This window comes from Podarcis filfolensis (genome assembly GCF_964270895.1).
Source record: "Podarcis filfolensis genome assembly, chromosome: 3".
Lineage (NCBI taxonomy): Eukaryota > Metazoa > Chordata > Lepidosauria > Squamata > Lacertidae > Podarcis > Podarcis filfolensis.
The window spans coordinates 53,345,075-53,370,214 of record NC_139606.1 but is presented as its reverse complement, the minus strand read 5'-3'; the positions used below and the strand labels follow the sequence as shown (position 1 = coordinate 53,370,214).

General features: G+C 41.0%; 1 protein-coding gene across 9 annotated transcripts in view; it reads right to left on the bottom strand.

Moving 5' to 3' along the window:
* Window positions 1-23,587, bottom strand: part of LOC310760342 (uncharacterized protein) — a 140,977-nt gene extending 117,390 nt beyond the window's left edge. For 7 of the 9 annotated variants that reach the window (XR_014546896.1, XR_014546897.1, XM_083608715.1 and 4 more), the window contains exon 1: window positions 9,116-9,325. The gene's annotated coding sequence lies outside the window, so the exon portion shown is untranslated. Of the gene's footprint in view, window positions 1-9,115; window positions 9,326-23,501 lie in introns of those variants that run through there. The other 2 variants (XM_083608712.1, XM_083608714.1) reach the window with 2 other exon arrangements.
* Window positions 23,588-25,140: the final 1,553 nt, after the last annotated feature.

The following is a 25,140-nucleotide window of genomic DNA, read 5'->3' as shown; positions in this document are numbered from 1 at the left end:
ATTTACATAAATTGTATACTGCCCTTCAGCTGAAGATCACATGGTGGTTTACAACATAAAAATACAAAATGAGAAGACAAATCATATAGCATAACAATCATATTGCTGTTTTCTGGAGTATCATAGCAAATATTAGTATCATGAATTCTAAAATAGTAATAGACACATGATCAGAGTGCTATTGTCTGCTATAATGGAAGTTCAGGTAGAATGTGTACTGCAAACAGGAAAGGTACTACCAAAGCCAGGAGGATGCCAGCATGGTTAATGAGCAAAGTCAAGGAAAGTATAAGAGGTAAGAAGGCTTCCTTCAGAAAATGGAAATCTTTAAACTCATATTATCATGAACTATACAAACACAATAATGGTAATGAAATAGAACTGCAAAGTAAAATAATATATGGGCTTACCTGGGACTTCACTGCATCCTACCCATCAGTAAAACTAATCAATTCAGAGAGACGACTTGAGTTTAAGGTAATTTATTATTGAAAACTTTAGAAAAGATGTACCACATGCTGCATCAGTTCTCTACTGCAAGCCAGATACAGTCAAACCTCCATTTTCGAACATCTCGGCTGCCAAATGATTCAGAAGCTGAACCCAAAAACTCAGAAGTGAATGCTTCTGTTTTCGAACGCGCCTCGGAAGTCGAACGGCTTCTGCTGCACGTTTTTCCATTTTCGCCATTCACTTTCCCGACAGCCCTTCACTCAGATGTTTCAGAAGTCAAATGGACTTCCAGAATGGATTGCATTCAAAAACCGAGGTTCCACTGTAGTGGCTGACCCAAAGTCGCCCAGTGTGCTTCAAGGCTGAGTGGCTCTCCTCAATCTCAGCCTGACATTCTCACCACTACACCACAATGACTTGTACCTTTGCACAGGAAAGAACCATTGATTGAAAAAGGCTGGGTCTGTCTGGGTTTTCTCTGGGTCATGGACACTCTGTTGAGGCCAGGGCTTCAAGCTTAAAGGCAAGTTAAATTCAATTTAGCTAGATTGCAAAACACACGGTTTGCGTGAATGTGTGCTTGAGAGACAAAGAGATTTGTGGGAAGAAAATCACCATATCATAATGACCCCTAGGCATTCTCTAATGAATAAAAGTCAAAACTGCAAAAAGGTGGAGATAATTAATTAAAAACCAATTTAAAAATTGGGGTAACACACACCTCATAGAACATTAATGCCCTTCAAGTAATTTGGTTATCATTGCTTGAGAGGTCCAACATGGCAGTAATGGATTCCTAATACCAGAAGAGACATACAGTTGTTTAAAACTAACATGACAGACGAAAAGAAGCAGCAGCTCAGTTAGTTAGAATGTAGACAATAGTGAAGCTTAAGAAATGAAAGCTTTTTGCACCACCTTTTTATATATATTTAAAATGTGGATAATGCAACTTTGTAGCCAGTTAAGTGACAGTGAGCTTACCACCCCTAGATAAAAAGGAGTTCAAGCTAGAATCATATTCATGAAAAGAGGCCAATTGAAAAATGCTATGTCAAGGGGGTGTGCGGGGGCAGGGAGGGTACAGTGCAATGAAAAAATGATAAACCACAGATATTTTGGAAAGCTCCCAGACTATTCTGTGGCCTTCATGTGCCAAGGAGAAGGATGTATCCATGCCAATAAAATTGTCAGCTGCATACATGGTTGAACCAATGTTTTTATTAAGATCTAATGAATCTTGGAGCCAATTTAACCTAGCCCTGTGCTCTGAGAAGGTAGGATCCAGTAACCTACATATCACACTGTTTTCTAACAGTGATTTGGGGCAAAGTGAGGACACTATCACTATGCACTGCCTTCACAGAATATTTTTTCTATGTGCGCCCTCTTGTGGACAGATTTATCTGTAAGCATGCCCCCTGACGAATCTTCACAAACTTTCTTTAGACCATAACAGCACATTTATGAGAGAGCTTCTTATAAATGCTTTTATGACTGCATACAAATGAGTCAAAAGATTCTATCTTCCAGATGTTCTATGGAGCCAAGAGTCATAATCACAGTCCTCAGACTGCTTACTCTGGAATAATGCCATTGAAATCAATAGGACTCATTCAGAGTTTCGGATTTGAAAGCTACCATCAGGATTAATGTGCTGGAAGAAAACTCAATAACAGCTGGGATGCTAATTCCACCAGAATTCTTCAAAATCCCAAGTGATAATAGAAACGCCGACGCTTTGCTGATACTTCCTGTTTAAAACTCAAAGCGTGGCCTTCAGGGGAGGAACAACCATCCTTTAAAGGGAATTGTGCTGAAATACTCTAAGAGACTTTCGACCTTTTGGCATTTATCTCTTAAGTGCAATCTGTGAATAATTCATTTCATCTATTTCAATCAGATTCAAATGTTGGGTGAAAATCATATCCATTCAGCTCACTGGTGCGTGGAGAAGAAAGAGAACCACTGGTTTAGTTTTCAGCAGTGGCGTAGCGTGGGGGGTGCAGGGGGGCCGGCCGCACTGGGCGCAACATCTGGGGGTTAGGGTTAGGGGGCGCAAATCCACGGGTTAGGGGGCGCAAATCCATGGGTTAGGGGGCGCAAATTACTTGCCTTGCCCCGGGTGCTGACAACCCACGCTACGCCACTGGTTTTCAGTCAAATTTGTAGCTGCTATATAACACTGCAACATTTGTATTTATCCTATGAATGCCCTGTGGAGTGTTTTTAAATGTTAAGAGACATGCATATCAAAGAGGGCATGACTGGGTGCATGTGTTTCACCCAGATGTAATCCCTAGAAACTCTAGTTGAATGCCATCAAGAAGAGATCTGAAAAAGTGTAAGAGTGAAACAACAGTAAGATCATCTGCATCAGCATAAGGCAATTTCTTATATTTCAGTTATGTACTGACCACAGATTTATCTGAGAGATTGCTAGTTGACTGACAGTTGTGGTACAGTGGCTGCAGACCTGGACTTGGAACAGGTAGGGGTAAGGATGCTTCCACAGTAGAACCTGTTTCTGTAGCTGAGGCTTGAGCCTTCTTAATGCATTAGTCACATATAGAGGGAAAGCATGTTGAAAAGAGTTTCCTCCCACTCCCAGGGTCTGGCTTCTCCTGCCCCCACTACTGCAGTCTGTTGGGATGCTACCGGGAGACAGGGGCGTCTGGCAGGCCCCCAGCTGGCTTAAGCACGCAAGCCAGCAGAGATAAAACTCTTTGCAGCAGAAGTAGCAGACAGAGACATGTGTAAGCATATTTACAGCATTTATTCAGCAGCAGGACAATGGAAAAATATGTCTGCTTCCCTTCGTGTCCAAGCAAAACAGGAAAAAGCAAAAGCAATATACAAATGGAAGTTCCCGGCAGACTGTGCTGGAAGTAAACAGGCATGTGACACACATCAGTCATGCCGTTTTAAGGTGGAACAGAACTATATTCTAACACAGTCATGTTTACAATACTCTACAGCAGGAAGACTCCTCTAGGAGTGAGGTTTCTCTGCAACATTGAGAAGCCTGATAGCCTTTGTTTCTAAACGGCAAGGGAATCCTCCACAAACGTGAAGATTCCCATTGCAGATTTCATGATTTACACAACAGGAGTAAAAGAAGTTATGTGACTTTGGTAGCATAGCCACATAATACCGCACAAGGTCCCTTCTCCTCTACACACAAGCATTGCACTTTTGAAATGAGGTGGACAGAGAATTGAAACAGAAATTCCACACAGCACCTAATATACCATTGTATGATAAAGCAATGCCCTTTTCTTTGACAAATATCCTTTGATAATGTGCAACCACTTCCATTCAGCAAAGGTTCTTTCCAACTTTATTTGAAAGCTTCTTCTATATAGCTTCATCCTGTTTTATTGATTCCTGTTGATCAAGGCCAGGGAAGTAGCGATGAGTAGCCCATGATCTGCACTTTCAATATTCTCTGTTGTCTCAATGCCAGTTTCTCCTCCCACTTGTTTCTTCTCATTTTTCTTTTTTTGTTTTAGGAAACCAGTAATTAATGTCTACATGCCTGCCTGCTTGCCTGCACAGAGAGAGTGGGGGAGAGAGAAAGGAAGAGGAAGAGGAAGAGATGGGTATGGGTGGGAGCAATGGTATTCAGGGATTATTGCTATCAACAGGGAAAGAGTGAAGGCACAGCATCCCTCTATCACATTGTTGTCAACACACCCACACCTACAGATATCAATGAATTGTGTGTGTGAAGGGTTCTTCCCCCATACTTTATAGTGTTGTTGTTGAGAAGGTGAAATACCTGGGGATTAATTTGACATCTAAGAATGTGAACCTATTTAAAGATAATTATGAGAAATGTTGGACAGAAGTTAAGAAAGATTTAGAAATATGGTCAAATTTGAGACTTTCCTTGTTAGGCCGAATCGCTGTTATTAAGATGAATGTTTTGCCGAGAATGTTATTTTTGTTTCAAACATTGCAGATTGTGGATAAAATGGATTGTTTCAAGAGGTGGCAAAAAGACATATCTAGATTTGTCTGGCAGGGCAAAAAGCCCAGAATAAAATTTAAGATACTAACTGATGCAAAGGAAAGAGGGGGGTTTGCCCTGCCGGACTTAAAATTGTATTATGAATCAGCGGCCTTTTGCTGGCTGAAAAACTGGCTGCTTCTTGAAAATACAGACATTTTGGATTTGGAAGGGTTCAATAACAGATTTGGCTGGCATGCATATATATGGTATGACAAGGTTAAAATCCATCAAGGTTTCAAAAACCATATTGTTAGGAAAGCATTATATAATGTTTGGATTCAGTATAAAGATTTGCTGGAAAATAAAACCCCTAGGTGGTTGTCACCAATGGAAGCTAAGGAAGTGAAAAAACTTAATATGGAATCCAAATGGCCAAAATATTGGGAAATTATAGAGCATGAGGAGGGAAAAGTGAAATTGCAGAGTTATGAGAAATTGAAGTCTAAAGTAAGAGACTGGCTTCATTATTATCAGATAAATGAAGTCTTCAAACAGGACAGGAAAATTGGCTTCCAGGTGGAGAGGTCAAAATTAGAAACAGAGCTTTTGGAACCCAATACTAAGAATCTGTCAAGAATGTATAACTTGCTGTTGAAATGGAATACACAGGATGAGACGGTTAAATCAGCTATGATTAAATGGGCACAAGACATTGGTCATGACATTATGTTTGCTGACTGGGAACAGTTATGGACCACCGGTATAAAGTTTACGGCATGTAATGCCTTAAGAGAGAACATTATGAAAATGATTTACAGGTGGTACATGACCCCAGTCAAGCTTGCAAAAATCTATCATACGCCCAATAATAAATGCTGGAAATGTAAGGAAACTGAAGGTACTTTCTACCACCTTTGGTGGACGTGCCCAAGGATCAAGGCCTTCTGGGAAATGATCTATAATGAAATTAAGAAGGTACTTAAGTGTACTTTTCACAAGAAACCAGAGGCCTTCCTCCTGGGCATGGTAGGCCAATTGGTGTCAAGGAAAGATAGGACGTTTTTTATGTATGCTACAACAGCAGCAAGAGTTCTTCTAGCAAAGTATTGGAAGACACAAGAACTACCCACGCTGGAAGAGTGGCAGCCGAAGGTGATTGACTATATGGGACTGGCCGAGATGATTGGCAGAATCCGTGACCAAGGGAAAGAGACGGTGGAAGAAGATTGGAAGAAATTTAAAGTTTATCTTAAGAACTGTTGTAAAATTATTGAGTGCTAAAATGTCATGGGTAACGTAAAATAGAATTGCAACGATAAACGATTGGGTAAGAGAAAAAGGATTAAAGAAATTTGAACTATAAGTAATTGAAATTAGGGGTTGCTGAAAAAGTTCAAAACAGGAATGCAGAAAAGGGAGGTATGGGGAAGTCGTTGAAATAAGGTTTAAGAAAAAAAGGTTATGAAATTATACGTGTTTATATGTTTGTTTGTTAATGTGTTGTGTTGTGAGTTGTTAGTTCTTGTGTGTTAATATATGTTGTAAAACCAATAAAAATTTATTATAAAAAAATATATATAGTGTTGTTGTTAGTGGTAGTGGTATTATTGTAAAAATTGTTTACTGCCCTCTATCCAAAGATCATAGAGCAGTTCACAACATAAAAATATGAAAACACAAAATACCGTACATAATAAGATAAAACTAAAACAAATCAATAACCCCCCAAACATATTTAAAAGGCCATTGAATGTTAATCAGCTGAAGGCCCAGTTGAAGAGAAACGTTTTCAGCTGCCACCTGAAGATATGTAATGAAGGCGCTAGGCAAGCCTTCATCGAAACAGCATTCCACAGGCGGGGAGCCATCTCAGAAAAGGCCTGTTCTCATGTTGTCGCCCTCTGGACCTCTTGTGGCACGAAAACCCAATTTCCACTCTTGTGGTGCTCCTACCCCTGGGCCACTGCCACCACCCCATTTTCCTTATTCCATCTGGACTCTTAATTTGCCAAAAGCTGGAAGCTATGGGGTACAGGTGTGTGGTACAAAGCTAGTCAGATACGGTTACTGTATTAAATTAAAGATATTAACATTTGCTTCAAGATTGTGAAGTCCACAATAAGTTTATCTAGTTGTCAGGAACTGGGCAGAGGAGGAATAGTGGAGACCGCCTCCCCAGCCTGACCCTTCCAGAGAAGAGGAAGACAGTTCAGAATTACAACAGGGGTTTGAGGGAGGTCACAACTCAGAGGAAGATGAGGGGGAAAGTTGGGAAATAATGGGAGAGGAGGAGCAGGCAGAGCTGGAGCAGCAGCTGGCTGACTTGTTATCATTAGAAAGCATTCCAGACCCACCATCTCCCAGAACCTGGCAAGCCTTAAAAGTAGGAGAGCAAAGAGCTCAAAGACAGAGGGCACTTAGCAGCACCCATAGAGGAGGTGATGCTGATGACGAATGAGGAAGTGGGAGAGAAGTGGGGTGTAGATTTACTTGTGACAACGCCATTATCCAAGAGGCTGTAAATATTTAATAAAAAGTGAATGGTAAGAAACTTGTCCTTGTCTTTGTACGTGCCTGGCAACCAGCTGTGGAAGTCGCTTGCAGCCACCTAACACTAGTTACTTTAATATGGTACTGTATTTTCAAATGAGAATAGCTTTGAAAATTGGCTACTGTCACTTTAAATGGCAACTTATATTTACCTAATAATGTTAAAGCAAGACAGCTTTGAGGAAGTAGTTACTCCTATTAAAACTCTGGATATGTTTGGTAGATTTTTAATTTCTGAAATTCATTTTAGGATGACGAGCAGCTTATACATTTTTGAAATAAATAAATAATACATCTTACTCTTTCTGGGAAGCTTGAGGTTACTCTTCCTAGAAAGCCTGAATTATCGCTTTGTATCATTTAACCCCATTTAATAACAAAAAGTTGATAAAATTCTATAAGGAAAGGCCTTTGGTTCTGAACATGGGGAAAATTTGAGTCATTTTTGAAGCAAAGCTGCAAAAAACTGGCCTTGTCAAAATCCATTATGCTGTAAACAAATTACCCCAAATAAGATCAGGCATGTCAATTTATTATCTACTTGTGAATCAAACAAACAAAATACCCAAACAGACTTCTATGTTTTTAGTAAGAAGTTGCATTGCTTTTAATGCATCTCATTACTGCCATTATTGTCACACAATTAAATTTATATAAGTGAGATAAATGCACGGGGAAGGCAATATGGAGTTTTAGATAGTTGCATTTACTGTGGTTGTAATGTCCCAAGATCATCATGTCTGGGGACAAGGGCATTTGTAAGAATAAGTAACCTTGGGAGAACTCGACAGGTGAGTTCTTGAGATTTATTGCTGTCAACACTAGAAATACTCTGTCTAATCAAGTATTCTAGATACTTATCTGTAGACTAGGAGTTGTGCAAATAAAGTTGTTGGCTGTGCCACTGCAGATTGCCAGTGGGTAGGGTCATAAATGCTCCCATCAGATAAAGAGATAGAGAGATATAGATATACACACACATGCAGATCTACCTGAAGGTAATAAAGTAGGACATCAAAAAGAAATCCTCCTCCCTGATCTCTTCACTTCCTATATCAGGTAACTTTTTACTGGAGGGAACATATAAAGATATGAAAACACACACACATGTAAACTGAAGTGGTACAGTCCAGAATTTCACCATATCAGGTTGTTTAAATGGGTCTCAGACAGAATGAAAGCAGAAAAGTGCCATGGTCACAGTGGGAAATTGTTCCCTTAGCATATCTGAGCTAAATTCCCTCCAGTAAATCATGTTCCAAAAAGATTATTCCCCAAATATGTAGAAGCAGTTACAGAAATACATGTATAGAGAGACCTGTGTCCCAAGCAAGCCTGGTAACACTGGTTAACGAACTAGTACAGTTGTACCTCAGAAGTCGAACGGAATCTGTTTCAGAAGACCATTCGACTTCCAAAATGTTCGGAAACCAAGGCGCGGCTTCCAATTGGTTTCTGATTGTGCAGGCGTGCCAGAAACAATAGCGGAAGCCACACCGGACATTTGGCTTCCAAAAATAGTTTGAAAACCGGAATACTCACTTCCGGTTTTCGATCGTTCGGGAGCCGGAACGTTTGACTCCCAAGGCGTTTGGGAGCCAAGGTACGACTGTATAGGCTTCTTATAACCTATTGAAGCATGCTAGTTAGGCAACTGTGGGGCACGGGTGGCGCTGTGGTCTAAACCACTGAGCCTAGGGCTTGCTGATCAGAAGGTCGGCGGTTCGAATCCCTGCGACGGGGTGAGCTCCCGTTGCTCGGTCCCTGCTCCTGCCAACCTAGCAGTTCGAAAGCACGTCAGAGTGTAAGTAGATAAATAGGCACCACTCTGCTGGGAAGGTAAACGGCATTTCTGTGCACTGCTCTGGTTAGTCATGCTGGCCACATAACCCGGAAGCTGTATGCCGGCTCCCTTGGCCAATAAAGTGAGATGAGCACTGAAGTCCCAGTGTCGTCCGTGACTGGACCTAACAGTCAGGGGGCCCTTTACCTTTGCCTAGTTAGGCAACTACAGAAACCAAAAATTCTGCTCAGTCTATTGTATTCTATTCCCAGCACAACAGGAAACAGAAGGATATGCACCAACAGTTATACAAAGGCGGCAGGCCTACTCAAATAGGGGCTTAATGTTATGAAGCAAAATAAACATGCCAGTACCTGCAACACAGTTGAAGAGAGCAAAACATGGAGCTCAGTCATTAGTGTGGGACAAGGAGACAAGATGGGGATGTACTGTTGCCAAGGCATGTCCAGAGAAGAGATGCAACTTGATGACATAATTGTTGCCACGGCTGGTTGTGGCTTGTAGTGGGGATTGCCCAGTCAGTGTGAGGAGGAGCAACAACCCTCTGTCATTCATGGTCACCAGAGGAGGGGAAGGTTTCGGCCCACTTAGTGACTGTACCCATTTACTTATTTCATATATGTGAAGCACTGCCATTCATTCAACTAGAAGGGGATAATATTCATTTTTTCTATATTATCACTATTTCTTCATATTTTTGTGTCTTCTCTATATTCTATATTTATTTGAACAGAAACATACACATGGTCAAAAAAGGGATACTGCAGTTTGACGTAAAGTATACGTAATGGCATAGTCTGACCCATCCAACAGAGTTGGATGATAGTCTCCACTGCCAAGGACCAATGGGCACTGCGTTAATATATAGCACGATGCCTAATGATGGGTATCTCATTACTACAGAATAAAAAATAGTACACTGAATAAGGCACAATTGTGTGGAATATTTATGCAAGTTCCCTCAGTTCTGGCCAACCTTTTAAAATCTGGGGGCTATTTGAGCCCTAAGGCGGAAGGACTGGATGGGCTCCTTAGTCACCATGACTTCCCTTTGTTTTTGGTTTTGGTTTTTTTTTTTTTTTTTGGACACAGGTAATTATGTAACATTTTTCCACTGGGAAGAAGTGTAACAGAGGTGTCTGTATGTGTTTTAATAAAATTGTAAAGACAAACAAGTCCAAGGATTCTGTGGGTGGAAGAAAGAAACTAACTGCTAAAGGCAATTTAGGAGAGATCCATTAACACTCTGTTAATGTGATTTTGAGAAGGAACCCTGTAGGTTGGAAATTGGCCAGTTTAATGTCATAATTAAGGGATGTCCAGAGGGAGCTCCAGAAGATTATAGACCAGTTAGTTTAACTTCAATTTCACAGAAAGGCTTGGGCACTATTTTTAGATATCAGTTGGGAACACTAAAGAAAGAAGCATGTCTTGATTAAGAATGGGCAGCCTATTGCAGGGAGGACATGGTCATGTTTCACTAACCGAGCTAATAAAAGATGTCATTTAGAGATATTAAAGCGGAGGGGTACAAAGGGATGCAGCCGGCATTCTAATTAAATTTTCAGGATGCCTATGAGGAAGTTTCACTATATAGAGGAGGTCTAAAGGGGATTTCAGAGAAATGGAAGAATGTGTCTTCTGCCGAATGCCATATATTAACCTGCTGCCACAGTAGCAAATGCCTCGGCACTAGAAAATTTGTTTTAACTCTGGGAAATGATTGTCCAGGATGGAATCAGTCAACTGTTGAAGATGGCACCATAGAGTCATGGGTCCCACTGGTAGGATTAGCCCCACTGTTTTCTCTGGTCAAAGAGGTCTGGCAAGTTTGATGCTACAGATAACTGTAGGTGACTCAACAGAGCTTTAATAAACTGCTTAATCAAAGAATCCCTAAGCAGTGACTATAGAACAATCTAAAGCAAGTATCAATATACAAATAAAATCAGCATAATGTAAAAACAGATATATTACAACTTGTTAGCATGTCTAGATAGGCTTGCCAAAACAAAACTTGTTTGTGTTCAGTTTTGGTGTTATAAACATAAGCCTTAGAACATGGAAGCTGGCAGATCCCTGAAAATATACTCCATAGGAACAGAAGGAATAGGATTTGTCAGTCCTTTCCCTTCCCTACAGCAGACCAGTTCTTCAGCACATCTCCACCGGCAGCAATTTGGGAAACCCTCTGCCAGCACCCATCTTCCTCCACCAACACCAGCTTAGCTAAAAACTACCTAGAATAACTTGGGGAAGGAGCCATTACTGGCAATGGATGGGAAGGACATGCTCTTTTGTTCCCAAGATACTTTCACCTTGGGACAGAAATTAGTGGAGCACCTCCATTACACACACACACAATTCAGATCAGGTGGCTCTTTCTCTTTCTTGGTGGTAAATGTACTGTTTTCAACACATTTTATGACACTGCTTCATGTTATGACACTGGAACAGAGGCATCAGCAGTTAAAGGAATTTGCAGGGACCAGGGTGGGGATATAAATGTTGAGAGTTTGGGGTATCAGGATAGAACCCTGGGTCCCCTTTCCAAACCTACAACCTGAGGGTAGAATGTCTAAGAGGAAGCTTGCCAAACCAGTTCCATGGTCAAAGTAATAAGGTTGACTGGCTTGTTAAAGACCACAATTTAGCATATCCAAATAAGTTGCTCTATGTGATAGAAAAAAATGGATGGGTCTTTTCCTCACTCCCCACACCTGGCTGATACAGAGGAGAATAAAAGAGCTGTTGTGTGAAAGAGCTACAAAGCTGGATGGGAGCTAGAAGTGTGTCTTGCTCTGTGCTGGACTTTGGGGCTCTCCTGGAATCCGAAAGGAGAAGCAATGTGAATATTTATTCTGTGAGGCCCACCATCCTACGCTCAGGTTGTATATATGTGTAGATTGAGGTCATTTTATTTGTTTTAGTGTTTTAACTATTGTATGTTTTAAAGTATGTTTGTGACTTTTTCTCACTTACATTGTTTTGTCTTTTTTGTAAACCACTTTAATGGGCTTTTTTTTACAATTAAGCAGCATATACAAACAAACAAACTTTATTAAACAAACAAACAAGCAAGCAAGCAAGCACACGAACCATATGTCCTAAAGATATCATAGTCTCTGCTTTCTTTAATTCCAAGAAAAATATGTCCTGGATATGAACTGGCACCTCTGGAGTCTCTTGACACTTGGAGATTTGGGTTGCACATAACACATTTTTCTTTGATTGTCATTCCAATATTAGTTTCTGAAACAGGAGCTAATATATTATGCTGAATGATGGTGTGTTTTAGTGAGTAAATAATAAGTAAAGCATTTAACTGTTTTCAGTAACTTAGCAGTTCCAGCTTCTGGAAGTAAATTAAAGACTTTTTTAAAAAAGAAAAAATTTTGAGGTCAATTTTGTAAGTCACCAGGGAAGGACAAATGTCCTTTGTGGTACCCTCCAGATCTTTTCTGAGACTGAAAAGCACTCTGCAAAACATTATTTTATCAATTAGAATTATTGCACTTTTAGCAAAGTGTGACCTATTTACAAGGTTCAGACTCTTCAATTTACCCATTAGTGGGCATGACCTAGCTAGATTTTTTGCTGCATTAGGCAACTAAAGTGTAATTCAGCTAAAATATTCTAGAAAATCATGCAAACAACTTCATCATCATCTTGACCTATGTATGGTACCAATGATTCTAATGGATTTCATTTACTTCTAATGTGGTAATAAATTATATAGATATTCTCTTTAAACTCTAACTCAAAATATATTAGAAAATGTAACATGATTATCAAGCGATATATTACCCAATCAGTTCAAAAATCCTGAAGAGCAATATATGACCTGCACCTCAGGTCAAGCAGACTATTCATTCTCAACAGCATGTAGGTCAGAGTGCGGCCCCATCACAAAGCACAATACATCAGCTGATTCAAAGACAAGAGAAGTTGGTGACAGCATCCTAAAGATCAGAGTGTAGAAAATCTCTGTTCCCTTTCTCCCTAGAAAGGTCATTCACAGAAACCCTTCCACATGTTGAAAGAAGATGTGGAAGGGTCACAGAGCAAACCCTGCCTGCCAATGGCACCATTCTCTAATGCAGTAGTTCTCCAACTTTTCTCTCTGGGCCACATTTTCAGAATAAAAATTTGCTTGCACCACACTGATTTTTTATGGATAAGAAATATATTTGAAAACAGAAACAACTCCTAGCCGTGCTTCATTTATAACACAGAACCCAACTACTTTACAATATGACCATGGGCCATCTAGAAATGATAAAACAATGCAGCTACATAAGAACGTGAATCATTCCTAAAATATAATTATAAACAAACCTCTTACTTATGTACCTTAAGTATGTATACAAACTCAGTGAGAGGTGTGAGCTTGTTTTTGGTGGGTAATCTCATTTATTTTAAACAATATTATCTTATTTGAGATAAACAAATCACCACATCAACACAAAGAAGTCTTTCTTTCTTCTGATCTTGCATATTTCTCAGAGTTTAAAATCCCTGTTCACAATGACATGACATGGAGAACTGTAGAAGAATAGCTAACGCTCTTGAAGAGAGGCATGGATAGTGTTTCTGGTTGTATATCAAAAGAAGAAGAAGAAGAAGAAGAAGAAGAAGAAGAAGAAGAAGAAGAAGAAGAAGAAGAAGAAACTATACTATACAGGCTCTCCTGTTTTGCATACAGTGGTACCTCTGGTTGCGAACAGGATCCGTTCCGGAGTCCCGTTCACAACATGAGCAGAACGCAACCTGTGTCTGTGCTGGTCATGATTCGCCGCGTCTGCGCATGCATGTGACATCATTTTGCGCATCTGCGCATGCACGAGCGGCGAAACCCGGAAGTAACCCTTTCCAGTACCTCCGGGTCGCTGCGGGACGCAACCTGAAAAAATGTATCATGAAGCAATCACAACACGAGCTATGACTGTACATTCAAAGAACGCTCAACCATGCGTGGGCCATTTTTGGACCCAGAAGAGGGCATGACAGGGGTGCAACGGGATGTAATGGAGGTGGATGGAGAGCTTATGTGTGCTCTTCCAAAACGCACGAAGACCGGAACACAACCCCCAAGCAAATCGGGGGTTGCCTGTACTATACTACACTGAAATGTTTAAATGTTTATTTGATTGTTCTTGAATCTTCCCACCACACTCGCCATCCTTTCCTGCCACACCAGTGTGGAGTGCTACACGCTTTAAAACCACTGTTGTAATACCTACCGTACTCATGCCAACTAGTCTGGTTCACACATTACACTGAACTCAGGTACCAGTTGTCTCTACACACAGACAAGTGTTTGTATGAAAGGCATTTGATTTGTGCAACTCAACTAGTTGTACACACAGGTACAAAGGTACCTCTTCAACTCACATATATATGCATAGTGCTCTTTCAGGCAATGAGTGGCCATGATTGGGTCATGCAAAGAGGAGCTCTACCCATGTAAATGGGGTGGGGCCTAGACCTATCTCACATCTTCACTTCAGAATCAGTCTCAATATACTGTTATATTTACAGGGCAACTGCCTGGTCTGATGAGGATGTTTATAATTAGCCGTATTGTGTGAGGGTTGCATTTTTCTCTTTTTCATTTCTTTTCAACTAATTTATATTATTCTTGATAATGTTTTTTTTTAATCCACAGGTGTTGCTACTTCTGATTTATGCCATTATTTTAAATAAATTAATCTGAACATTGGAAATATTTTTATTCAGCTCAAAAGTTGTGGCTGAAAAGCATAAACTAAAATGATCCAAAAATAATATTAATATTTAAATGAAGTAGAGACTCTATTAAACCATAATGCAGGCTTTATTTGAGCAAATTATCCACTTGTGTGTACTTCTTTTAATTCAGAAAAAGTCAGAGAACGTGAAATGTCAAGAACATAGCAAATATTTACAGCTCTGCATGAAAATGATACAGAAGTTCCAATAGCATAAGTAAAGGGTTGCAGAGCAGTGCAGGTTAGTTTCAACAAAACCATTTATTGGAAAGCTCTTCTGTTAATGGATTGTTGGGTTTTTCTCCCTTAGTTAACTTAAGTGAGATTCTTTGCATGAACAAGAGCTCCCCCTCAAGGAGTAAAGTGAAAAGTTCACTTTCCCAATTGGAGATTACAAACCTAGCATAGGTTTATCAAAGTGTCAGGGTGGTCTCAACACATGCTACAAAAGGAAAAACCTCCATGTTGTGTTCCAACGTGCAACAAGGACTTTCTGTGTATCACTGCATACACCCAACTCAGTGATGGTAAACTTTTTAGAGACCAAGTGCTCAAACTGCAACCCAAAACCCACTTATATATCGCAAAATGCCAACACGGTAATTTAACCTGTGTACAGTATCTCATTTTTTTCTGTGTGTTTCACATTTCTTCTTTATGACTGCTGTTGTAATAAACAATCCTTCATAAAAGTTATTGCATTACATTCCTCATTAGATTATCTTTCCATTGATATATAATTTTATGGTATAACTCAGTGCTTTTTTTCTTAAAAAAAAATTGTTTAGGGGTACTCTCATTTTGACTCAAGAAAATCACCAACGGGGGAAAATAAATGCAGTTCAAATCGGGGAAAATAAATAACAGTGAATTTCTTCTCCCGTTAAATTTACAAAATGTTTAGGGGTATGTGTCCCCCTGTGTCCCCACAGGAAAAAAAGCACTGGTATTACTCCAAAACAAAGTGGTGCTATGAGCCATCAAACCTCGGAAATACATTTTTTCCAGAAGGTTCCACAATTCTGGCCACTAGTGTACACTGGAGGGCTGTACTAAGAGCCACCCTCTCCCAATTTTTAATATGAGATAATGATTGCCTGAGTGTGCACATACAAATAAATATAAATAAATAAATAAACCCAGCCAGATGGGCGGGGTATAAATATTATTATTATTATTATTATTATTATTATTATTATTATTATTATTATTATTATTATTTGCCCTTTCTTCAGCTGCCATTTGATCACAGCCTCCACAGAATGAATTTCTCTGTTGGCTTCCGCGGGAAACCCCAGCGAACATGTAAACCCAGCAGCCCCTTCTTAGGTTGCCATCTTTATATGATTACTGACCTGGGAGTTAAGCCCTGCTGAACTCAAGGCGGCTTACTCCTGAGTAGGAAAAACAGACTGGCGGGAGGTCCTGGTGCATCAAAAGTCAATGCCTGCTCAGCCCCTCACTAGCTCTCCAGGCCCTAGTGCCGCAGGCTTTGGACGGCATGCACGAGCCCTCATCTCCTCCTCCTTCCACCCCCAGCATGGAAGCTATGGCTCTGCTGGAGCGCTGGTGCGCATGCCCACAGAGAGGGCTCTGAGTGCCTTCTCTGGCATGCGTGCTATAGGTTCACTACCACTGCCCTAACTTGTTTGCAGCACAATTCCCCCGCCCCTTCTCTTCCTGGAATCATTCATGCTTGCCCTCAAAATGCTCTTTGAATCTAGATTGTTTTTAGATCCTACTGTCCACAAGGGTGGTTGTGGTTACTTGATATAAGTTTTAAAATCCTCCCCTTTATAAGTTCATCTATACCTTTGTCTCCCTGCACATGCTAAAAGTTAATGATGAAGGAAGTGATGATTGTGCTCTTGGTAGATGCCCACCCCCAATGTCATCCAATGTCTAAATACACACATATTTCTGGAACTGCCTACATCTGTTTTAAAATGGGGACACTCTGGGTTAATGCATAATCAATCTCCTATGAACTTTTATTTTCTGAATGAAACTACTTTCTCAGGAAGACTTCTAAGGCAAAAAAACACACGCAACAAATCTAACTGGTGTGTGGACTACATGGAAAAAAACCAAGTATTCAGTCCACATTGATCCTAAAATAAAATGTTGTGTATACACACCCTACACAGGCTTACATTCAATGGAATGTGTCTTTTCTAATTTACTTACATCTCAGTCCTGCCCATGTTTAATCTGAAGCAAGTTCTACAATGGAGCTTACTTGTATGCCAGTGGACAGATGATCATGACCGTAATTCCCATTCACATCAATGGGGAAAGCAGCTTTATAATGTGGAAACTCTTATTTATTTACAGCATCTATACCCTTCCCTTTAGCCAAAAAGGCTGTCAGAATGGCTTACAAAAATGGCTGTCAGTTCTAAGGCAGTTTCTGCCCACAGATTCACAAGCTACAAGCACATGGCACACAAGGAAAAAAAGAAAGGGAGGAAGAAGGGAAAAGCGAGCCCAAGCACTAGTTCTTAAAGTTAGTTTTTAACATCACAACCAGAATCAGTGGAGGTTCTGGCTGTCTTGCTATCTGGATGAAAAGCAGGGGGGTTTTCCTTGTCAATGGGGAAGGGGTTTTATTTGGATTCAGGTAGTCAATAAATGAAACACCAGTTTGATTTTTAATAATGCTTATTTTGCTAGATGAGAACAGAAGCACCAGCATTAGAGAAGCAGGCACCTTATGGCCCGTTGAGTTGCTGGCAAATTCCTTCCCAAACAGCAGCACATCCTCCTACCCCTCCAGTCAAAGTTGCTGTTGGAATCTCCCTACTCCTGCGCTAACTTCATGCACTTGCCTAGGCAGCTATTCAATGTCTTATCTTGATGGCCTGTAAGGGAAGCCTACCACCCTTATTCGCATGGTGTGGTCCTACCCCTTCGCATGACATCATCCATTTCTACACACAGTTAATTCTTTATGTAAGATGCAGCCTAGAAGTATTTTTTTATTAGCTAAGCAATTTCAGGTTACTTATACAAGGCTAACATAAAACATGAGAGAAATAACTGTTAGATGCCACCCTCTCCTTGTGATATAGTACAATACTTTCCCATGTATTTTCCATTACACAGACCCTCCGCTGAAGCAAGGGAGATTAGAGCTGGTGATTACATCCAGGCAAGGAGGCCAGGACAGCTTTTGGTGCCACCTTGTTTTTCCCACAAACAGCTGACTTGGTGACAAATAAAATACCGGGTAATTACAGTACGGTTACCCTCCTCTCTCCCCAATGTCAATGGCAGCAAGTTTATGCTTCTATAAGAAACTGCTGAATTAGGGTAGCATGTATACTCCCTAATGATATGTTTGCAGTAATGTGGCTACAATCCTCTGTGGTATTTCTTTGGGGAATAGTGCCCAGTGAATATAGAATTGTTCCACCGGATTGTACTGAATATGTTGTATGACTCCTGGGGTGGAACTAGTACTGAGCACTAGCTGCAAAGTAAATGAAAGTGCAATGATTTTTCTGGAAACAATGAAAATGACTGGGGATATTACATACACTTTTATCAATATACATAAGGTCCAATAAAAACTAATCAGTCTTGCTGCTTTTGCATCTTTCATTCTGGTATCTTTCACTCTGGTATTTTTCATTCTACACACAAAGGTCTGTTCTGCATTAGATCAATGCTTTAGTGCCAAGTTTTTAATGCAAGCTCTGAGTCTTAAAGACCAATACTTTTCTTGGCATAACATAAGGGTGCGTGTAACCACCACATCCAAACTAACCTACTCTTTACCACCCCAAATGCCCCGGTGGCCTCCTGTTAAACTGACAGTGGGCGAAAAAAAGAGACAGTTCACCTCCTTGATGAAGAGTAAACTGAAAACCATATGTTCAAATTCCATCTCCCAATCCATATTCCGAACTGCACTATTGGCAGTACTTTGATCTGATGAATAAATTATTTTCAATTTATCTAAGTGAGATGGTCTGTGCATCCCTATCATTTTCCATTCTGTGTGCAAAACAGAGAGCAATTGCCACATGCTTGTAAATTGGGTTTTGTCAGTAAAATATGCTTGCTTGATACTGGAGGCATTTGCATTTTATATACTTCAATTGCCATCTGCTAATGGTAATTTAATCATTCAATAAATAAAACCAAAGAGAGCAAACATTAATGAAGAAGATGGGAGAAATTCTTAATGGGATAAATTTTTTATTTATTTTTAGAAACCACAACTGCAGCTAGTAATAAAAATTAAAAAGGATAATCAATTAAAACAAGATGACAATATTAAAAGCGGTTATATTTCTGGCATATCAGCTGACTAGAGAGGCCTGGAATTCCCAAAATACAAGTCATTATTTAGCAGAGAAAAGCATATTCAGTTACATGCTGTTGGGGGAAGTGCTCTGCCTCCACACTTGGGGGGTATACCAGTTGCTAGAAACCACAGAAAGAGAGAGTGCCCTTTCGTTCAGGTCCTGACTACTGCAGGTTTCCCGAAGGCACCTGGTAGGAATAGGGTGCTGGACTAGATGGGCCACTGTCCTGATCTTACATTCTGAACTTCTGAACTGAAAGTTGGACTGTGTGGAAAGAAACTGCCTCGCGAGGGACATTTCCAAGGAAGAAACAGGGTTCACAAGAAAGAACAAGCACCTCCACCTTCTACCATGTTCTTATTATCTTATCTAAAAACAGAGCTGGGATCCAATGCCTGCCTACTGAGTAGCTAACTCTTCTTGTCTCAGTAAGCTGCACCCGAAGTTTCATTTTGCCATGTGAGGCCCATGTGTTGACCCCTTTTGCTCCTGCGCTCAGCCTAATTCTCTTTATGAATCATCTGTGATTCATGCACTCCTCACCATCCCCTTGTGTCATCTGATTCATTATGGAAGAAAGCAGTCATCTCACAGGTTTGCAACAAATCTCAGGTAGCAAGTTGCCTGTTTGCTATTCTGGACGAGTCACCAAATGCTAGAGGTTTTCAGCCCCACATCCATTATTGAACTTTCTAAATAAGGGAATAAATACCAAATGCTGCTGTTCATGGCAGAACACCCTTGTTCAGTGACCTTTTAAAAAATTCTCAGCATAACCACTTTACAGTGTTAAAAAAAAGAAGTTTGTTTTGCTGTAATGGAAGTTCGTCAAGTCTATTTGAGTTAATAATGCAATGTCATAATTTGATAGGGAGGAATAGAAAATATGGAGATTGCTTTAATTGACTTAGTTGTACTGCAGGACTTGGCTAATGTGCTTTATTCAGGAATAAGAAGTGCTATTTCCTTAGCCCCAGTCCCCACAAAGAGGTGTGGGGTCAACTTGTAAGTGCTGCTTTTTTAGAGGTGTTGTTTTTCTGTTTTTAACAGTCTCAGGAAGTGCAGTTTCCTTAGAAAGAAGGAAAGCAAAACATCTTTGTGTGTTTCAAGGGCATATGGCTTTGAAGAGGAACAGGTTGTGCATCTAGCAAACCTCCAGCCCACGCAGTCAACTTGCAACCAGAATTACATCATGCACTCATTGCCCAACTGTCCCCTCCTTGCAGCATCCAAAGCTTCATAAACTGGGAGATATTTCCCACACTATAAGGCCCAAACTAGACATGATGTTATTTACCAGAATGCTACTAACATGCATATGTATATTTGTATTATGCAATATACAGCAGCTGCCATTGGAGGCCTCTATGAGAATGGCTTGACTCCAACTGGTGCTGCTGCCAATTGATTGGCTTGAAAGAGAGAAAGCAGAGTCAGATGACTTTATTTCCCCACAGGACCTTGGCAGGGGCTGACAGTTTCCCCCCATGAATATGCTAGACTACACCCTCTCTCTTTCTGTCATACAGTTCAACAGAGAGTATGGCTGTGCATCCCATTGGATTAATTAGAGTCAGGGAAAGACTGCAGCATGGATAAACACCTGGTGAAAGACACAGTCCATGTATACAATGCCAGCATAAAACACAGAGGTTGCTGTTTTCCACTGCATTTCAACTTGCAGACGGATATCCTTGTACACATCAGTACAGTTGGATGTGTTTCCAAGTTGCCTGCTGTCTGCCCACACTAGTAGGTAGAGGCTATGGATGTCTTCACATGTTGGAATAGCAAAATGATAACAGAATGTAACAAAATGAATCTACTCCTCCGTAACTGGATCATGTCCAAACAACCTCATCCAGTCAGGTGGAAATCTAAACAATAGATTACTAGCATTACCCAGATCCAAAAGATTCTTGCCCAAAGCACATAATATAATAATAATAATAATAATAATAATAATAATAATTTATTATTTATACCCCGCCCATCTGGCTGGGCCTCCCCAGCCACTCTGGACGGCTTCCATAAAAACCAAAAATACAGTAAAATATCACACGTTAAAAACTTCCCTGAACAGGGCTGCCTTAAGATGTCTTCTGAATGTCAGGTAGTTGTTTATCGCTTTGACATCTGCTGGAAGGGCGTTCCACAGGGCGGGCGCCACTACCGAGAAGGCCCTCTGCCTGGTTCCCTGTAGCTTTGCTTCTCGCAATGAGGGAACCGCCAGAAGGCCCTCGGCGCTGAACCTCAGCGTCCGGGCAGAATGATGGGGTATACTGGACCGAGGCCGTTTAGGGCTTTAAAGGTCAGCACCAACACTTTGAATTGTGCTCGGAAACATACTGGGAGCCAATGTAGGTCTTTCAAGACCGGTGTTATATGGTCTCGGCGGCCGCCCCCAGTCACCAGTCTAGCTGCCGCATTCTGGATTAGTTGTAGTTTCCGAGTCACCTTCAAAGGTAGCCCCACATAGAGTGCATTGCAGTAGTCCAAGCGGGAGATAACCAGAGCATGCACCACTCTGGCGAGACAGTCCGCAGGCAGATAGGGTCTCAGCCTACATACCAGATGGAGCTGGTAAACAGCTGCCCTGGACACAGATTTGACCTGTGCCTCCATGGACAGCTGTGAGTCCAAAATGACTCCCAGGCTGCGCACCTGGTCCTTCAGGGGCACAGTTACCCCATTCAGGACCAGGGAATCCTCCACACCTGCCCGCCTCCTGTCCCCCAAAAACAGTACTTCTGTCTTGTCAGGATTCAACCTCAATCTGTTAGCCGCCATCCATCCTCCAACCGCTTCCAGACACTCACACAGGACCTTCACCGCCCTCACTGGTTCTGATCAATTCAGGAAAGCATCAGTCAGAAAAATATGGTACAGAGGAGTAAGATTTTTCTCTTATAATGTCATGGAGGGCCACTTCTCACTCAGGCACTAAATCTGATCTACACCACTTCAGACTGCATGCGGGATTTCACATGTTTGAATATTTTTCTATACTAAACAAAATAGAAGAAAAATATATCTGCAAATAGAAAACTGCATGTCAATGAGAAGAGTGCTAGACTAGTTTTCTATGTGGTGCATTCAATCAGGTAAGGTCCACCTACATTCCAGACATAGAATTACCACCCCAGTGAGATCAGTGACCATAAAGGCACAGAAGCTATTATTCATTACAAATGTTCTGCACTGTTTGGGCTGAAGCTTGAATACTATGTGCAATCACAAGAACACAGCATCCTTTAAGAAGGACATTGACAAACTGGAACATATCCAGAGGATAATGACTAGGATAGTGAGGGGTCTGGAAACCATGTCCTCTGAAGAATGGTTGAAAGAGCTGGGTAGCCTAAAGAAGACAAATGTCAAAAGGATGCACAATGGCAGTCTTCAAGTGTCAAAAGGGATGTCACGCACAAGACATAGCAGGCTTGGTCTATGTTGCTCAGAGGGCAAGACTGAGAATAAGTTGGTAGAAAAAGCACAGGGTAGCAGATTTAGGCTAAACATAAGGAGGACCTGCCTAACAGTATGAGCTGTTTGACAGTGAAAGTTGTTGCCTCCACAAGCGGAGGGCTCTCCTTTGCTGGAGGAATTTAAGTAGAGGCATGTCAGGAACACTGTAGTTGCACAAAGCATTCTATGTTGCAGGTCATGCATTCAGCAGAGAGTTGGACTAGATGAATTCCAAGGTTTGTTCCAACCTCATAATTCTAAGAAATCATGTTGCATTAAGAAGGAACAGTTGAATCAGCTCAAAATAAGGTTCCTTTTGTATACCAACATGGAAAGGAGTACCCTGAAAGAAGCCAACATTTATTTTGCTTCAATTTGCTAAACTTTTCTTTGTTGTGTGCTGTGTTTTCCCTGCTGTGCTCTCACAGCTTAAAGATTTGCCAGAGACTGATGTTGACCAATATCAGAACGCAGGCTGCAGTACTAACCCCACTTACCTGGGAATAAGCCTGTGGCAATCACACAGGGTCCCCGGACATTTGATGGTCTATTGATCCCTGTGCCACCACTGTGCTCGCTTCCCCGCTAACACCAACCCATTACTCTCGGGTACACACTGAGTCCAGACAGTTGTTAAAATTAAACCAAATAAACAAGTTTATTTTATAAGCATTAACAAGTTTATGGTTTCTCAGATAATTTTCTTGTCAGTTTCTTAATATTCGTTTCTTTACCGGCCTATACCTTCCTAATACCTTCTGACTGATTATCTCAACTGTTTGATTGACTCCTCTTAACAGATTCTCCACTCTCTCGCATCAGACTAGCCCAACCCACAGACTTATCCTCCCTCTCTCTTCTCTAACTCCAGACTGACTTCTTAACAACTCTAACTCTAACTCCTCCCCTTGGGTTCCTATAGGTTGGTCATTTTACAATTAGTTAACCCTTTCCTTATGAACCCAGTATGATGTCACACACCTAGGAGGGCAAACGACACAAAGCCCCATTGAAGTCAGTAGGATTTCCTTCTGATTACACAGGGTTAAGATTAATAACATCAATCTTAACCATTAATCTGAACTGTTAAGATTAATCTATCACTTAAACAAAAAATTGTGCCATTTTATTCCATTAGGTATCTGCTAGATTTAGAAAGCACTTAAATTTTCAAAGGTTGGGAAGAAACTACTTGAACAAAAACTGACCTTGTCTTTATATACTTCAAAGGATGAATAAATTCTTCTTTATTTTCCCCAAAGGCTTCAAGCAAAAACTGCTTTGAGGGGTTTTTTTCCTACAATTAAGAGGTATATAAATTTTATGAAATAAATGAAATGTGTTAAGTTCTCTTCCCTCATCTTTTTGGAAAAGTTAAAAATAGCATTGCATTGCCATCTCCTCTCAAAAGATGAATAGTGTAAAAACTTTAGAGCTTGCATTAAATTAGTAACGGAAAACCTTCAGTCCACCAAACCCAACCATTTGGCCTGTGAAGTCATTTGAGGCAGGCCATGCATCCTGCCCTACACCTGACATAAGGTATGGGACAGGTAAAGGTGGGATTTGCGTAAAGGGGATTTTGAAGAGTCTTGCTGCGCATTGCTTCCCAAGCACCTGGCAAACAGCTGGCTGCCAGGCAATTGATGCACAAAGTGCTTCTCAAATGCCCAACAGCTGGGTGCTTGTGGGCACTGGAAAACCACTGCACAAAGCACTTTTACCAGCCCTGTGCTCAGCATTTCCTAAGGCTTTCCAAAGCATTTGCATGGTGCTTCCAGCTGGCTGTCAAACATTTGGGAAGCACTGCACAGGGGACTTTGACATGTGTCAATCATCTGGCACCATCATTTTGTCAGATGATTGACTGGTGGGTTGTCCCGCCTGTCAAAATTGGCCACTGGGGGTTGGGAGAAGGATAAGAGTCTGGCCTGCCAGGCCAAAAAGACTCTCCTGCAGTTTGACTTCATCCCCAGAAGTGAATACCATTGTCATTCAAGACAGACAGATGCCAACAATAAAAGATTAGGAGGCACTATAGCATGGCTAAGGGCAAAATTACATGTTAGGAGGTAAACACGGAGTTTCTTCAAAAATGTGTGGCCAAGTTGCTGCTTCCACAGTAGACTGGTACTTGAGATGGGGCATACTGTGGATCTGGGAACCATGCCTGCAGTGGCACCTCAACAATCATTCATTCCCTAGCAGGGTCAAGTCAACCTTGGTCTGACTTTCTTCTGGAATGCTTCTGAGGTGTTCTAATCATTTTTATTCATACAAATGGTCAAGTGCCACAATAAAGTTGGTGCAACCTAGTAATAAATAATACAGTGGTACCTCAGGTTACATACGCTTCAGGTTACATACGCTTCAGGTTACAGACTCCGCTAACCCAGAAATAATGCTTCAGGTTAAAAACTTTGCTTCAGGATGAGAACAGAAATCGCACCGCAGCAGCGTGGCGGCAGCAGGAGGCCCCATTAGCTAAAGTGGTGCTTCAGGTTAAGAAGAGTTTCAGGTTAAGAACGGACCTCTGGAACGAATAAAGTACTTAACCCGAGGTACCACTGTAATAATAAAAGGTATACGTGCCCAGGCACAGCTGGACATACAAAATGATAGAAATTAAAAAGTTAAAACAAAAACATGGTAATAAAACATTTCACTCTAGATAAAACTTGGCCATTGCCTGAAAAGGCAGGGTAAAATTATTTCAGGGGCCAGACTCACTCTCCCATCCTTGCTCTAATCACAGAACACCATTATTGTTAATTACTTTTTAGCTGCCATCATGGGCGTAGCTAGGATTTGGGGGGGGGGGGCAAGATATATGTTAGGGGGACAGAA